Source organism: Falco cherrug, chromosome 4 (genome assembly GCF_023634085.1).
Source record: "Falco cherrug isolate bFalChe1 chromosome 4, bFalChe1.pri, whole genome shotgun sequence".
Taxonomy (NCBI): Eukaryota; Metazoa; Chordata; class Aves; order Falconiformes; family Falconidae; genus Falco; species Falco cherrug.
The window spans coordinates 21994958-22011793 of NC_073700.1; the positions used below are offsets into that span (position 1 = coordinate 21994958).

General features: G+C 40.8%; 1 long non-coding RNA gene across 3 annotated transcripts in view; it reads right to left on the reverse strand.

The window, feature by feature from the left end:
• Positions 1–851: 851 nt before the first annotated feature.
• The window catches only part of LOC114017068 (uncharacterized), a 44127-nt gene continuing 28142 nt past the window's right edge, over positions 852–16836 (reverse strand). For all 3 annotated transcript variants that reach the window (XR_003561916.2, XR_003561910.2, XR_003561911.2), the window contains 2 exons: positions 10143–14359; positions 852–8355 (listed from right to left, as the gene is read on the reverse strand). This is a non-coding gene — a long non-coding RNA (uncharacterized LOC114017068). The remainder of the gene's footprint in view (positions 8356–10142; positions 14360–16836) is intronic.

The window sequence follows — 16836 nt, forward strand, 5'->3', positions numbered from 1 at the left end:
TTAGAAAAACATCCCCAGGGCTGGCAGCGTTGGAGGTGCATCCATGGCTTAGCATCTTCTGTAGTGCCACGCTCGGGGGTGCCCTGTGTGGTGCTTACTGGGCCTCGCTGGTGCACAGGGTAATGGTTTCCTCTCATTGAGAACTGAGATTTTAGTAAAAATCATTTTTTTTAATCACATTAAAAAAAATAAGACTGTGTTTTGTCATGCTGCTGAAACAAAACAGTGGAGACTTGTCAGCTGTAACGGCAGAGCGTTGCCCTGACGTGAGGTTGCGGTGATCACCAGGAGCAGTTCACAGGATGCAATCCCGGCTGATACACCCCGACAAAGTCAGTTCAGTAGGGCTGCCTCCGTGCTGCCCAGCTCTGGCACAAGTGCTCTATCCCACCGCTTATTACCATTACCTTCCCCTTAAAAAAAAACCAAAACAACAACCAAACCAACCAACAAACCAACCAGCCTGTCATGTCATGGCTCTGGGATTTCTCCCTTTCTATTACATCGCTTCCTTTTTATTGCAGTTGGTGTTCTCTGGAGACTGTTACAAATCACTAAACCCCACACAGTGCTCCCAAGTATTTCACAGTTCCTCAGTATCTCAGCTCTGTTTGTTTTCTCCCAAGTAAGGCCTTTTTCACAGGGCAAAATTCTGTAATTTCTGCTTTTCTCTTCAACATGTTCAGTTTCAGTTCAGCAATAATACTCTCCCTAGATCAGTGACAGAATAAAACAATGATTAGACAGCAAACAAAATATTTATTTATTTATTTCAGAATTAAAGTGTTTTAGAGAAACACATTTTAAAGACAAACAACAGTCTAATTTCCTTACCATCAGGGGATGGAAATGTCAAACTACTATCTATCTATACTGAACTATACTACAGAGCAACAGTCAATATCACATTTGCCAGACAAGGAATGCATCACAAACATACCTGACACATTAAGCATTTATAAGAATACAATAATCACTTCAATGATTAATTATGATTCTGTAACTTTTTATGCATTGTTTCCATATAATATAATGTCAGGGTATTGTATCTGTTTCATATCCCATAATAAAACAATTAAATATTTTTGTTGTCAGGCTGGATTGCAGTCTGGCAAACTGAAGTATTAAAAAAAAAAAATAGAAGCCATTTCCCCAGACCCTGGGGTTTCATCAAAAAACATTATGCTAAATATTTCTGTCTTCTTTTGATATGCTAATGCATTTTTATTTCTTTTGGGTTTTTTTTGTTGGGGTACATTTGAGTCATACTTTTAAGCTTGCTTCTGCGGTTCTGAGGGATTTTATGGCTACTGAGATTCTCAGATAATTCACATGACTGAACGAGCTGGGGTTTCTTTTAGGAAACACTAAATACAATAATAATCTTAACAAAAATAAGGCTACTGGAAACTCTGGGACCAAACCCCAAGATTTCCCTAGTTCTTATTTTGGATGACACTGCATCTCCTTATGACTGCTAAGAGCTATATTTGTGTGCAGCATGTGTAACTGCATCTAAATCTTACATCTAAATCCAAAACCTCAGTCCGGGCATTAACTCTAATTTAGTCTCTGACTATACAATACAGACATTACTATCCACCAGCCTTTCCTACAAGGACATAGTGAAGACGCTGTGAAGATTTTTTTTGAGACAGGTGACTTCTGTTAGGTTACATGTTATTGTTAGGATGTTTATTTAAATGTGCTGTTACGACTGATTTCTAGCTTATAAACCTAAACCTGCTAGAAAATACATTTAACATATAAGTGTTCGTATTTATTATCACAAAAGGCAGTCTTTAGGTTGAAGAGTGAGAGAGTCATTAATCTTACACTGTAATCCATCCTAGCATGTGGTGTGCTCCCAAACACAGACTGGAATCACTGGAAGCCATTTCCTATTCTTCCAGCAGTATTAACCCTGGGTCAAGTTAAAAACAGAAAGCAGCAGGTTGCAGACTGAAGAGCAACTGCATAAATCCCAAGCTATTTTATTAAATTTGGTGAAGGCAAGTATATGTATATCCCAGAGTATGTTAGTTAATCTGGTCAGTGCCAATCTGTCTGAGAGTAGCCCAAATTACTGTAATTTAGATGAAGTCAGAGTACTTCAGTATGATGAAGGGCTTTTTTCTTTTTAGCAGCTGTTTATCAAAGATACACACAGCCAGCTGTGATGAATTTTCATTTTATTTTAGGAGCACTATTTGTAAGAATCTTGATTTTGAAACAAAGTTTAAATACCATGCCACCCGACCTTGTGGGGTTTAATGCCCAAATTCATATTGTCTCCTTTGTCTCTTGCAATTGCTGGTTGGGAATACTGGCTAATTGCAAAGTTGCTCTTGGTTAACCTCTTAGTAGTTTGGAGTCAGAGGATGTTAATCACCTTTCTAGAAGAAAAAAAAACAACCCACAGAAAAGGGAAGCCATGTAAAGGATATTAAAACACAGCAATAGTTCAAATTTAATTTAGCGTTGCTGAGAGTCGTACTTGGCATGAAGAAGGCAAAGGTTTTGGTGCTGTCTACCTGAGACAAGCACATTAATTACAGGTGCAGTTGTCACAAAAGGTATTTGCAAACAAACATAAACCTCCCACTTGTCAGTCATTCATACACACAAAACAGAATATATGCTTTAACAAAAACATGCCTCTCCACACACACACACACAAACACCATATATACACCATTTGGTCAGTTTGGTATTTAAGTGCAGTACTTTTCCTCCCATTTTCTCAACATACACACTCCTGTGTCCACTTTCCTATGGTCCTCGGGAGGAAAAACTATGTGGCTGGTAAGAGGATAAAAGAGGACCAAACAACAGCTATACTGACAAAATCTTCACCCTGTAAAATGCCAAAGCTCATTTACATCCCTCAGCTCCCTCCTATCTCAGCACTAGTTGAGAGAAAATAAGTTCTTAGAATGTATAAGCATCTCATGCACTCCCTCCTCTCCACCTACATACTTGAATTAAGTGGAAAATTAATTTTACTATATTGCTGAGATAAGAGGCACTAGATGGTGCTGTAACATAGACTTTTGCAGATTTTGCTTCTTTCTGAGAATCGGTCAGCTGTGCTGCACTGTTAGCTTTGGGATTTCTATTTTTAGGGGATTCACAGCAAACAATGGAGAAGTTTGATCTCCAACCTAATCCCTTTAAATTAGGTTTTTGTGTGTTTCTGCAACATGCTGTTTTGAGTACTTCTGTTTAAAAAGTAGTCTGTATAGTCTAATTAAAATAGGAAAAGTCTGTCTACTGTATGCCATTGATTTCTACTCTGCCAATAAATTGGCTTGTTATACACCCAAACCTGCTAGTTCTACGCAAAGCAATATGTCTAAGTATTTAAAAATAAAAAGCAATTCTGAACCTTTAGACAATTTATTAAGTACTGACAGTAAGAAAGCCCTTACAGGACAAAAAGAAAATCTATACCTTATAGATGTGGAAAAAAGCCAGTTACAAAAAACCCACAAAGCCGTTTTCATACCAACACCCAGGCAGTCCCAACACTAAAGACACTTGCTGTCTCCACATGCCCAAGGAAATCCCTGGCTTTTCAAGTTATCAGTTGAACTTAAGACTCTTTTTGCCCCAGCTTCGTTGCGCAGATAGGAAGACGTGCCAGGTAATGCAGGTATTGCCTGCCAGCTGATGCCTGGAGTGTGGCATTCACGTGAGCACAGGAGTTTGGTGCAGTACTTCCACTTGAGAGCCCTGGTACACACACCCAGCAAATAGGGAGAAATTCCTTCTTTTAATGGTAAAACCAGAACAGATCCTAAGCCGTCAGCTTCACTAGCAGAACTATTTTGCCTAAAACTACTAGTACTCATCAGAGTTGTCCATTTCAATATTAAATGTACTCTAAGGAACACAGACAACAGAGTGAGGCAATTCCAATAGCAAAAAAAATCTGTGATGGACAGGAGAACTACTCTAGAAATAAGTGTGGTTGGACAACTCTTGCGAAGTTGAAGAGCAGCAGATGACTAGTTCATTACAAACCAGCTAATGCTTGCTTCAGTTGGCATTCTAGTAAGAACAGGGCATATTTACAACTCTCTTTTAATATTTGCTGCCTAGGTCAGGCTAGCGTGACAAATGAGCAGCTCTGAATATGCAAAAGGCTTTCAGACAAAGAGCCTATTAGCCAAACATGCCTATTACTATGCGGAGAAGCAAATTCTCTTGCCAGTGAACCCTCGCCAAGTAACAAACTATTTGGCATGTGTGCAAAACCCATATTCAACACAAGTGACAGACAGCATGGATAGAAAGCAAATGCGACTATAAACAGAAATTCAGTTCAATAAAGAGAATTGAAAATGAGGAAACCTCCATTTGTGGGTAACGCTAGCTGGAAGGGTATACCAAGTCAAAGAGACCCCATGTCCTTTAGGCAGCCTTTAGGAGTACTGCCTCTACATAAATCCAGAGCCTCCAGACAGCTTAAAGATGAGCGTACCCTTCTGAGAAAAGGGGCCAAGACCTGTTCCTGTGTGACTGTTGCTCTTACAAATAGAGCTGTATATCTGTGTCCTCGATAGGCAGCTTTACAATTCCTGATGTAAATTAAAGATGGGCCCTAAAGCCAGATCCAGAGCTGCTCCAAACCCTCCCTTCCACAGACGCGGGGAGCTGCAATTTGAAGAGACTGTCAGAAGCGCCAGTGGGAAGAGCAGTGGTGTTGAGCAGAGCTCCCATTACACCCTGCTGATCTGGGATTCTTTCTTGAAAGAAACCAATTCTGTTAGGGCTTCCTTAATCTGCTCTGCAAACTGCTGTGGTTCGCACTGCTCCTGGGCCACCCTAGATGTGTCCATAGCTTTCAGATGGAGGTTAGCACAGACCTGATGTATCCTCAGCTGGTGTAAGCTGCAAAGGTTTATCAGAGATAAGGGTCTGATCTTTCCTTTAATTTCTTTCCATAAAAAAAAAAAAAAAAAATTATGGTTGTCTTTGTGTTAATTAGATGGCAAGATCTTTAGCTAGCATAAACAAGAGTTAACTCCATTGAGTCTTACCTGCTGTAACATTTATTTCCCTGTTGTTCTTATTGGATCTGTCAGCATCCATCTCAGCACAAAGATCAATGTATATATAGCTCTAGACAGCGTTGCAGAAGATCTAACCAGCCCTGTCTGAACAGGAGCTTATGCAGAGCTCACTTCAGCAATCCCTACTCACAGTGCAAGCGGTGTTGGTTTTATACATATATGTATTAACCAACAGAGACAATTAAATTGCTCCTGTATATTATGTAAAATAATGTAAAAGGTTTTATACACATTTAGATAGAAGTAACTGGTTAATAAATTTGACCAGTTTAAAATACAGAGTACTACTTAGAAGTTAAAAGCACTGTCCTTCTTGCACTGTGTATACAGAGCATGCTACTCCCATTATCCATGCAGAGAAATCACTCAGCACTCAGGAAGGTTCAGAGAAGTTAATATGGTGACATTTACAACAATATTGTCCTTAATCTTGGGGAAAACATTCTTGATTCTGTTCGAGGCTTTTGCTGACTTCACATGGCTGCAGTTTGTCTTAGGAAAGAAGGCATGTAACCTCAGCAGGTGATGGCAGTGAAAACATATCACCCAGTCAGAGCTAACATTGACAAAGTGAAACAGGCACAGCAAAGGCTTTGAAACAAAGACCTTTCTGAGTTTTTTTCATCACACAGTATTGAAATTTAGTAGAGACTGGGTACACTTTTTGCAGTCTGCTTACTTAGGTGTTCTCCACTTCTTGGGCTGAAAGTTACACTGTTAACATAATTTCCTACCTTTTTTTTTTTTTTTTTTTTTTTTTTTTTTAATACTGGTACTAAGTATTGCATCACTCCAATCCAAAGGCAGTTGCACTGCAAAGATGGTGGGGAAAAAATGCTACAATGTAATGGACTTAAACTACATATAATAGACATAAATGCCAAACTCAGCTGGATTTCTGCCGGGAGGAGCAGAGGAACAGGCACTCTACACATGCTGTTATGCTTTTGCTGTTCTCATTTTGCTCTTGCATATGCAGGATGTCCATCATCCTCGACTCTCACAAAGGTTAGAGCAGCCTAGATCCCTCAAGTAATGGTATATTGGGCATAGCAAGACTAGCTGTACTTTCTATCTGCCTTGACGTGTTCTTTACCATCTTCTGGTGCGATGCTTTGGAACGTTCATGCTCTGCAAGAAATCTCAGGAAACCTTCTCACTGCTTTTCAGCCACTTTGAAGAACATGGGAGACATGAAAGAGCTGTAAAATCATAGAGAATCTGGCCTTACAACTCATACTGGACACCCCAGCTATACTGAGCTTATATCAGTCTATAGTCTAATATTAGAGCTGTCACCTTCATGTCACGCAGATTCAGCCATGTGGATTGATGACCAGCCCAGTAGTACTCTTCTGGTATTTCCCAGCATAAGAACCTGTGATCACGTCCCAGTACAGCTGAGTCCCTTTGGGGGGGGGGGTAGTTACAGCCTGAGAGAGATGTGTCTGTTCCAATCCCCCTACTGCCCTGTGTTTAAATTCCATCCAGCTGCCACTTTTGTCTCTGTTGGAAGGAAAAAAGCGATCTTGCTGCCACCTGTATGGATAAGGAAACCTCTGTCAGATAACCTCTCTCATCTACAAAATGACTTAATAGTATTTTCTCTTTACTAGCATAACTGTCACGTTAAAAGGATTCCTCCACCTGAGAGAACATCTGAGCAAAACGCCAAACTGACTTAACAGCTTTAAAGGACTTCAGATAAAGTGATGGTGAAAACTTCTGCTGGGAATGGGAGGGCAACATAGGTTCTGAAAAATAGAAATTCTCACTCTGCACAAGATGTTTCAGGTATTTGATTACCAGTAGTTTCAGAGTACTAGCTGAATATTCAGCTGGCATCAAATTAGCTCTCAACTGAGAGTTTTATTGTGTTTGTGCATTCAGAGTGCAGGCTCTGTGTGTGTTAAGGAAAGTTCAAGAGGTCTGGATGAAGGTGTGGGTGGATATGCACAATGCTGGTCCGAGCCTCCAAGGAGGAAGCAGTTATGGCAAAACTCGTTAAAAGGATGGAAGGATTTCATAAGCAAAACAATAAAACAATTCCTTTAAAAATCTTGAACATATCAACTCTATGATTTGTTTAATGCCTAAAGTATCAGAAAAAAACCGTGAGATTAAGGAAACACATTCTAATAATGTACACAGCGATACATACAAATGCAGTAATCATATAAGCTGTTACCATATAGGCTGTTGCCTAATTGCAAGGAATATAGCACCGCAGGAAAAATATAGAAATTTAGTCCTCAGAGTTATAACACCAAATTTTCACCTTGTTTAAGGGCAGATATACACTGATTCCAAAAGGAAACAGATGTTTTCAAACCATCACAGCTCATTTATAGGGATAATTACCTGTAAATAGTAAGGTTATTAACGTTATTAGTTGATATCACTACCTGTCAAGCATGAAAATTTCATCAAATTAGAAGTTCTACTACTGAAGTCCCACTTAGGATTAATTTCTTTCAATAGCTGAGTATTTAAGGAGATTTTCAGCAATATATCATATTTTGTTAGCCATTCACAAAATGGTTGATTTTCTACAATGTTCCAAATCACCATAAGCTCTACATTTTAAAATTGTAATACCTCCTCACAATTTGTCATTGATTTCACGCTTCACAGGTTTTAGGACCCTGAAGAAGCCAACAAACTCTTCCACAAGGAACTGACTTTCATTTAATGACTTAGCATTATCAATGGCAAATAATAGTAACAACCAATACCGAGATACAGATTAATAAACTGCAGTCCAAGTTTCCACGTAAATACCCATTTTTTTGCCCCTTTTTCATTCATTCTATTTCATATAAATTGAATATTGTAGGTCCATACAGGGCTTAAAGACATGTTGTCTAAATATGTATCATAAAGTTAGACATGTTTTCTTCAGAGTGTTTTTTAAATAATGTATTGCCTACAAGTAAATTTTTTGGGGCACTGAGTTAAACTGGAATGGAGGCCAATTCATTTTGTCTTTGCCTAAAATTTATGAAAATTCAATTAGTCAATCCTTTATTACAAATATGAGCATATAAACAATGTACTAATGGCTTTAGGAGTTCGTAATAGGATAGAAAAATGTATGTACCCTCTCATTTTAAATTTTCTATTGCTTTGTTAAAGTATCTCACTACCCATTCCGTATTATGGAAGGCAAATCTAAGGCACAAAAGGCATGAGATTGCTAAACCACCGCTGTGAATTCATTTCCAAAGTCAGGTAAAATGTCATTCCATTGTTCTTTTGAAAATCATCCCCCCAGCACCTGTAACAAAGAAATGAAAAATGGAAGAGACTATTAAGCTAAATGGCCTTTTGGAAAGATGGAGCAAAAGCTATCAAATGATGTATTGTGGGAGGTCAGCTAAATGCTGTGTTTTCTGTGGTTTCTTTATGTTTTGTTCTTCCCCCAGATAAGTAGAGATTGAAATAAAAAGAGGCCTGACTAGAAATGTTTTTACTGACTTGATCATTAGGGTCTGACTCTCAAATGGAAGAAGACTAGCCATTCTATAAAATGCAAAATGGAATAATTCCCTTTTAATGCTCTATTTATTAGGAGTTGAAGAAGGCTTAGTTAGAGAAAAGAAGCCTTGTTTCCCCTGAGTGCACGGATCGCATCTAATTGTATTCAGCCCAGACCGGCCACGACAGCCAGAGGAAGCAGAATCAATATTGCAGAGGAGACACCTTCCCCATTACATTTCAGAGATGTTTACTGTTCATAAGAAAAAGGTACTTTCTGCATAAGTAGTTTAGAGATAGAGACACAATAGGATTTTAACACTGACAGCCAGGAACACAGGTTTAGAAAGTTGATGATAATTCATAGGTTTGCATATGGGAAATGCTCCCAGTGCATTGCAGCTCATTTACTTCCTATCAGGGGCTTCATGCACCACGCAAAGCCCTGCTGGAGTAACTGGTTTTAGCATAAATAGTTCAGTGGTTTCATAATACATCCACTCTCTTGCTCTTTCCAACCATTTTATTTTTGGGAGTAGTTTAGCAGCATTTCCCAATACCGCCTCTAAAAGCAATGGATTCAGGGATACTCTTAAGGAGGAGCTGCTTTCATTTTCCAATCTGGCTGTAGTTAGAATGAGACCTTCTTCCAGCTGCCTTATAATGGGTCAGAAAAGGCCAAATTGTATGTGAAACAGCTTTGCTGATCTTAAGGCATCTGGGGGCTAATTTCCAAGGGAAATTCCAACTGGCAACTGCTGTAAGAGTCTGGGTTCCTAGGTCCATCAGAATGTAAAAGCAGGTTGGAAACAAGATTAAAATTGTACTCCAATGTTGTTTAAATCTAGCCATAATAATGCAGTTCTGCATTCCATAATCAGTTAAATGTATCCACTCTTCATTTGACTGACACTCACTTGGAAGCTGAGCAATCACTGCATGTAAATAAACCCTGTGCTTCGCTAGAAACAATAGCTTGCAGAAGTCATGTTCAAACAAGGAAACTGCTACATTAAACAGACCTGCTGTTAAGTTATCCATGACACATACTGTCTGCAACATATATATAGCAAACACTGCAGATCTCACAGCCACTCTCGACTAAATTAGATGACAATGTTTATGATTTTGTTAATTACAAAAGAACTAAAGGATGCCATTCAATGGAGACCTTACATTAAATTATTGCAGTGCTTTGATGAAGTCATGATCTCTGAAGCTGCTAGGCAAGCCTTCCTTTCCAGCTGCAGCTTTGTCCTGTGTATCACTTTTAGCAGCAGCCTGGAGGAGGCATTATTGTCAAGTTTGCAGATGGCATCAAACGGGGGACTAATCAATGTGCTTTTGACTCAAAGATATGTAAACAGGCTGGAGGCACAGGCTGACCACAAACGTACCAGACTGAACAAGGGCACATGCAAAGCCCAGCACCTGGGAAGGAATACCGCCTTGTGTAACTGAGGCTGGGGCTGACCAGGTGTCCTGGGGGACAGCAAGCTGAGCCTGAGCCAGCAGTGAGCCCTAGCAGCAACAGCCAGCAGCATCCTAAGCTGTGTAACAGGAGAATAGCTCAATGAAAAGGCTTACCCCCTTTATCCAGCACTCCTTGGACTGCATCTGAAATAGTGCATCCAGCCTGGGGCTCCCTGGCTCAGGAAAGGCATGGGCAAAGGAGTGCAGGGTTGGCAGAAGCTGACCAAGCTGGCAGGGGTCCTGAGCACACGAGGACTGGCCGTGCATAGCTGTTGATGCTGCAACAGTCCTGGTGATGCAGCATAGTTCAAACCCTTCCATCAAGGCAACAGAACAGGTAAAGTGTCAGTTTCCATGAACACATCAGGGTATTGTTCACCAGAGACAGAACCAACGGGTACAGTCTGAAATTCCTGTGGCACATGGGGTTTTATCTTTATAGGAAGTTTCTGTCTTGACTGCTTACTTGGAGAAGTTTCTGGGGCAAAGGCAATCACAGGTGAAGAGATACAGACACGTCTGTAATATTTCTGTTGTTTTGGCTGGTCTTATTGGAACTGTAAGCCGCAATCAGTCAATAAATACATGGTTTGGGGAACTGAACAACCAGGGAAATGAGCACAAACAAGGTCCTAGATGCGCAGAGACAAACACCGAGTTATCACCAGAATTTTTAAGCAAATTCTTACCTGAGAAACACAGAAGAAAGCCAGCAGTGGGAGACAAAAGAAAGTACATTAAACACTGCTGCTATAAAGGGCCGGAAATTTTGTCATTTGACCAGCCATATTCCTGAGGTACCTGAATAAGAAGGATTGAGCCTAAAGACTGCACATAGGATGACTGTCTCAATTTTTTGAAACAGAATCAAAGGCAAAGACTCTATTCCATTGAAAAAAATCATTAAATCATTAGTAACTGCATGCATATAAGTTCAGGACTGAATATCAATTAAATTTAATTAACATCTGTGCAATGCTTTGAGGGCATAAAATGTCATGCAATTCTCAAGAATTCCTAGAATTAATCCTATTAATCCTATTTTTAGGATTTATTAATCCTAAAACAGTTCTTGCTGCATTAGTACACTGCTAAACTGAAAAATCACCATAAGCAAAGTCACGTGGTACTCCAGAGTTTTAGGGTGACTGTTAATTCTTTTGTATGAAAAAGTATTTTTTTTTCCTGAAATCAAGTTCCACTTGAAAATGGCAGTAATAAACAAATCAATATTGATGGCATTTTTTAAATAACCATATTCTTTGTGTTGCTATTGATTCTAGCAGGACTGAGTAAAGATAGGACAGACACAAATACACCAAAAAAAGAAGAGCTGGATATTAATGTCATCTTTCATCATCGTAGGCACTAATATGGCCGGAAAGTATTGATTACCGTAAAAGCCCCTAATAACTGAAGAACTATTGACTTAATATTTTCTTTAAACCTCCATGAAATTTTACAGTAAGCCCTGATGTATTTTTTGTCAAGGGTTTTAGGGCTGAACTATATCATGTACTTATCTGAAGTGTCAGCTCTAAGGCTTATACTGCAGTTGATGAGAACTACGTTAAAGGTGAGCAATAACTCTGAAGATTTAAGTATGGTTCCAGGGATTTTAGAAATAGGTACATCTTCTAGTGTATATTATTCTATAACTTTTGTCATTTAAATAATCTTTGTAATTGGGGAATAATATAATATAATTGTATTCAGTGGAAACATTGGTGCTGTTCACAGTTACTCAGCTATAGCTGTTTTGATAATTCCCTCATCAGTGTACAAGTATCTCAACAGCCATTTTTATTGCTTATTTTCCTATCGCTAACACAATCAAAATTTAGATTTCTAAAACTCCACTGAGTGGTATTTATCAAAGTTAAATAAGGGAATAGTGAAAGAAAACTTACCCAGACATCTGAACTCTTCCGATCCCGTTAAAGTGAGTGGATTTTTTTTTTATTAGTTTACTGAAGTGAAGGTTATCTGAAAGGTCCACTTAAATCTTTCCTTTCGCTATGTATAGTATCACAGTAATGTTTACAGGCTCTACCCAAAGGCATAGATGCCATCATAGTAGATCCTGTATGGTCATGTAGCAGAGAGCTTTTCACCCCAGTTCACACCTGGGTTTGGTTCAGCAGGACCAGTTGGACGTGGCAAGCAGCCACACCAGTACAGATGAGCTAGCAGCCAGCCTGCACATCCCCCTGCACCTCAGCCCTGCGGCACAGAGAAAAGTGCAAAGCGGCAGAGTCATTTTGGTGCATCCTTAATTTTTGGTGCTACTTTTAGCAGCAGATCCTGATGCAAGTTTGTCTGCCATGCCTAATTCATCAGAGAGCAGCGGCTTTGATGGAAGCACTATGCACCCCGTTATCGACGATGGGCTTACAGCCCCCTTACAGATGCTGCAGCAGGAGCTGTGCTTGTACTGACCTGACTCTGGTATCACATTCCTAACCCGTACAAAACCATCCACCCCTGCACCACTATAAACCTTGCCTAAGTCCAAACTGCCAATGCAGACAAAAGCTCTACATGCCCTCAGCAATGCCCCTGAGCCAAATTCTACACATTTCAAGTGTATTTACAGAAATACCTTCAAGATACTGCTACCTAACACCAGAATTACAAGAACATCTCTTTGCTTTTTCAAAAACTAGAAAAGACTTTCAGATTAAGAACTAATTGAAAAGCTAGTGCAGAAAGAGAAGTGCAATTATCAAACTCCTTCTGCCTCACATCCTTACGTCACTTGAACAGCGTTAACAGTGCCTCACTGGGTTAACTTACATTTTTCAAGACCAGCTCCAGTGCGGGGCGGGAGCCCACGTGGATGCTATCCAGGCAAGGAGGGGATGAGCTGCGAGCTCACACCCTTGCTCACGCTGAGGTCAGCATGCCCTATAGCTGTGCCCTTAGTGGAGTAGTCAAAGCGCAGCACCTAATTATTTTAATGACTGGAAATGAACTGTGAATTTCTTAAGAGCCATTGAGGCAAAATATTTTCAGTCAATCTCCCCACATTAATAACAGACCGTTAGAGATTGCTTGTATCTTTAATATGATGTAGTACACCTGCTTTATTTCCCTAGCTAATATTAGGCCAAGTGTTAACATATCAAACCTTGGCTTCCATCCTTCTGATGAAGGACAAAAAAGAACGCTCCCACAGCATTTTGCACCTGAGCCATGCCAAGCTGCACTGCTTGCTCCTGTCAGTGCATCCCAGGCAGGGAACGAGTCGGGGACCAGCCTGAGCCACCCCACTGCTCCAGCAGCTCCCAAGCAGCACCGGGATGCCCAGGAAGCTGCGGGGTGCTCTGCTGCAAAAGGCCCGGGTGTGTGTCTGGCAGTGCAGTATGACACCTCCAGATCAGCAGTTATTCCTCTATCACACTTTGGTTATTCCTGCTCTAACTGTGCTGTTCATTGTTGATTTGCTTTTTCTTTGTATATCCAAGGAAATGCAAATAGGGAATATAATCAGGAGGATGAGACACTACAGCCATTGTTTGCCGATCAGTTTAGTGAGTGTGAGCACCTCCATTAGAGTCCTAATAGCTTTAACAGACCATTTTCAGACAGTTCTGAGCATCCACGCAGAAAGAAATCACCTAAAATCATGATTCATTTTTAAAAGTGCTGCCTGAGCTTGAGTCCCTTAAAAATAAAAATGTCATTACTAATTCAGGGAAGTTTTCATTCAGTCACAAACGCTGGCATCCTAGTTTGGCACACACAAACATGGAGTGGCATTTAGCCCTGTGCTTTGGTTTCAGAGAGGTCTCCAGAGTCCCCTGGCAGAGCAGCCCCCACAAGATCTTGCCCAGCCTCCCCATCAGCAGAGGCAGAGCCGCCCGATGCCATTAACTGCACTCGCTCCTTGCAGAAGAAGCATAATGCATACCAGAATGGAAATGGAGCAGAGATTAAACATAGCTTTTAATGGCTCTGCAAATACATTTGCAAAAAACATCAGAGCTTTTACCACTAAACAAACTCCTTATTTTTTCCAATATGGCCTGCCCGCATTCCGCCACAGCACTGCCTCTGCAGATGTCTTCCCACAGCTCAGGCAGCACTGTAGTTCCTCACTTTACGGACATACATACAGTTTTGCTGCGTAAAATGGACCAGAAGGTTTTTCACAGTGCGTTCAGGCTGATGCTCCCAACCATGGGTGCTGCCAGCCACAAAAATCCTCCATCTCAAAGATCGGGGTCTGCACGCCACTGTCCGGCTCCAGGTCAGTAATTAGTGAAGTGTTGAAGGGATTGAGTCTTTTTTGCTTTGTGCTCCAGGAATCCTTTGATGAGATCGTGCTCCTGAAAGACATCAATTATTGGAACGGATTTATCATCTCTGAGGCTCTACTCACTGGGAAGGCCACAGATGCTGAAATTTCAGACTCAAGTGTGATCAGTTTGATAAGTTACGCTGCAGTCTTTCTCGTCCCTGATTAGACATCTGCTCAAACTCTTCTGGAGAGCATATTTAAAACAAAAAATCGGGAAGAATGACATTTATTCAATGCTAATAATTTTTTTTCAGGTCATCTGCCTGCACTCTGCACTTTCCTGCAGAGGCTTAGCAGCCGTGCAGGATCACCTCCCCGCTTGAGCACACAGAGCCCTCTGCAATTACACCAGCAGAAAAATTCACACATGTGCTGACCACCTTGTAAAAACTGCCACATTAAAAAACCTGCCACTTTTAACGAGAAAGCATCAGTGAGAAAACCTCTGTCCAGATACACTGCTCTTCTCTGTGCCTGCCCACAGCTGTGCTGCAGTGGCATCTGCTAGAACACTGGGATCAGAAATGTGCCCCTACGAGCATGTTCTCTTAATTCTTAAATACTGAATAATTTAGCATCATAGCTGTGTTATTGAAGTAGCGTTGTTTAGCTCATGTCACTTTAATAGGTCTTATTACTTGAATTTAGCTTGGCTCACTGTGCAGGCACAGGGCTGGTCCCAGGACACTGTGAGTCTGCCAGCCCATCTCCAACTGCTGTTCCAGCATCCCAGCCCCCCCTAACTTGTCTCTTTGATGGAAAGAGTCATAGCTCATAGTTACTGCTGCATCCATTGCACCCTCTGGGCTGCTAAACATCCAACTGACCCCTGTGGTGCCTTTGCTTGGGCAGCCAAAAAATCCCAGGGCTTGGTACAAGAGTGCAATACTTTCTCCTCGCAAATAATGCTGCACTTGTGATGGGGGGGTGGCTAATTCTCTGGCTGTGCCCATCACTCACAGAGTATTGCTCCTCCGAAGCTGATAAACCAAAAGAACAAGATTAATTTCTCTCCAGTAATTTTCCTTTTGCCCATTACTGCGTGCACAATAGAATATAACTGCACATTTCTTTGTGACTCAGAAATAAAGAATTGTTTAGATGTTTATTAAACAACAGAGTTGAATGAAATTAGTCACATTATGTTGTCTGCGGTATGAAAGTTAATTGGAAGACACAATGATTTACTAAAGTTTGAAATACCAAATGGGTTTTTGAGTAAGTTAATGACAACTAGGATCCGAATGTAACTGTGGAAGATGGAAATTTTATTTTAATTCCTACTGAAGTACTTTTGTAAATGAGCTTGCTCTTGACTCATTGTGAGAGGTTTATCACAGCTTGGTTTGCCATTACATATTTAAATGTTATCCAAGGGTACATTAAATACGGCGACCAGATCATGTTCATCCTAGCACACTGGAATAGTAATTTAACTTTTCTAAATAAAACACAAGAGGGGAGTGAGACTGGCAACTGAGAGGAATCTCCTGGACAAAGATGACCGAGAACAGCAACTGCCTGGCACCCCCCGCAACCCCCCTGTCCCGTGGCTTTGCTCCCCGAAGCACACACGCAATGATTTTGATAATGTAAACGCAAAATGTCAACACCGTCATTTCAGAAAAGCCAGTGTGGCATTTTCAGAATATATTTCCACCTCCGTCTTTTGTGCCTGCAATGCTTTCTGGTGCTGTGGGGGATTTTTTCGGTAGAGGAGGCACATCTGCAGAAAAATGCCGGCATGTTTATTCCCTAGAATAAAGACAAATAATAGGAAGGGATCCAGATTCTCTCAGCAACAGTGGAATAACTGTGCACAATAGCCCACAGAGCCCAATGAACATCGCACAAAGCTCAAACCAGATTTATACTGCACACAGCGGAAAGGAAAATGCATGCCATTAACAGGAAAGCTTAAATCAGTGGAAGAAGGTGGAAATGCTGCTTTTCCCACTGAAATGCTTTTTAACCTGATTGCAAAGAGCCTGAAGTGCAAAAGCCAGCAGATGGGGCAGGTGGCATCTCAGGGTCTCCTCCTCACTCCCGAGGTGGGCAGAGGCTTCCATGAATTAGAAGCAATGTCTGGTAAATGGTCAGGAAAGAGATGTTTATTTTCAGTATCCTAGGAGTATTTCTTGCAGTGGAGTGTAATGAAAAAAAAAAAAAAAGAAAAAAAAAGGAAGGAAAGAAAATAACAGAGAATTGTCCCTGTGTAACAACCGCTCTGTCACTGTGTGCAACGTATCGCGTAGTGGGCTGGAGGCAAACCGGAGACGCTGTGCTGTGTGTTGCCTCAAAGGACCTTCAAAAGCCACACTCGCTTTATCCCATTCCTCTCTGTTGGGCACAGGACTGAACTCTCCTGACTTTTTTTACCAGGATAGCCCAGAATTTTTGCAAAGACATTTCTGTTGTTATCAAAAGATGATCAAATTCCCCCATCGCATCATGGCAGGAAATATAATAGTTTCCTCAGCAACTTTCCATCCTTCCATCCTCCTC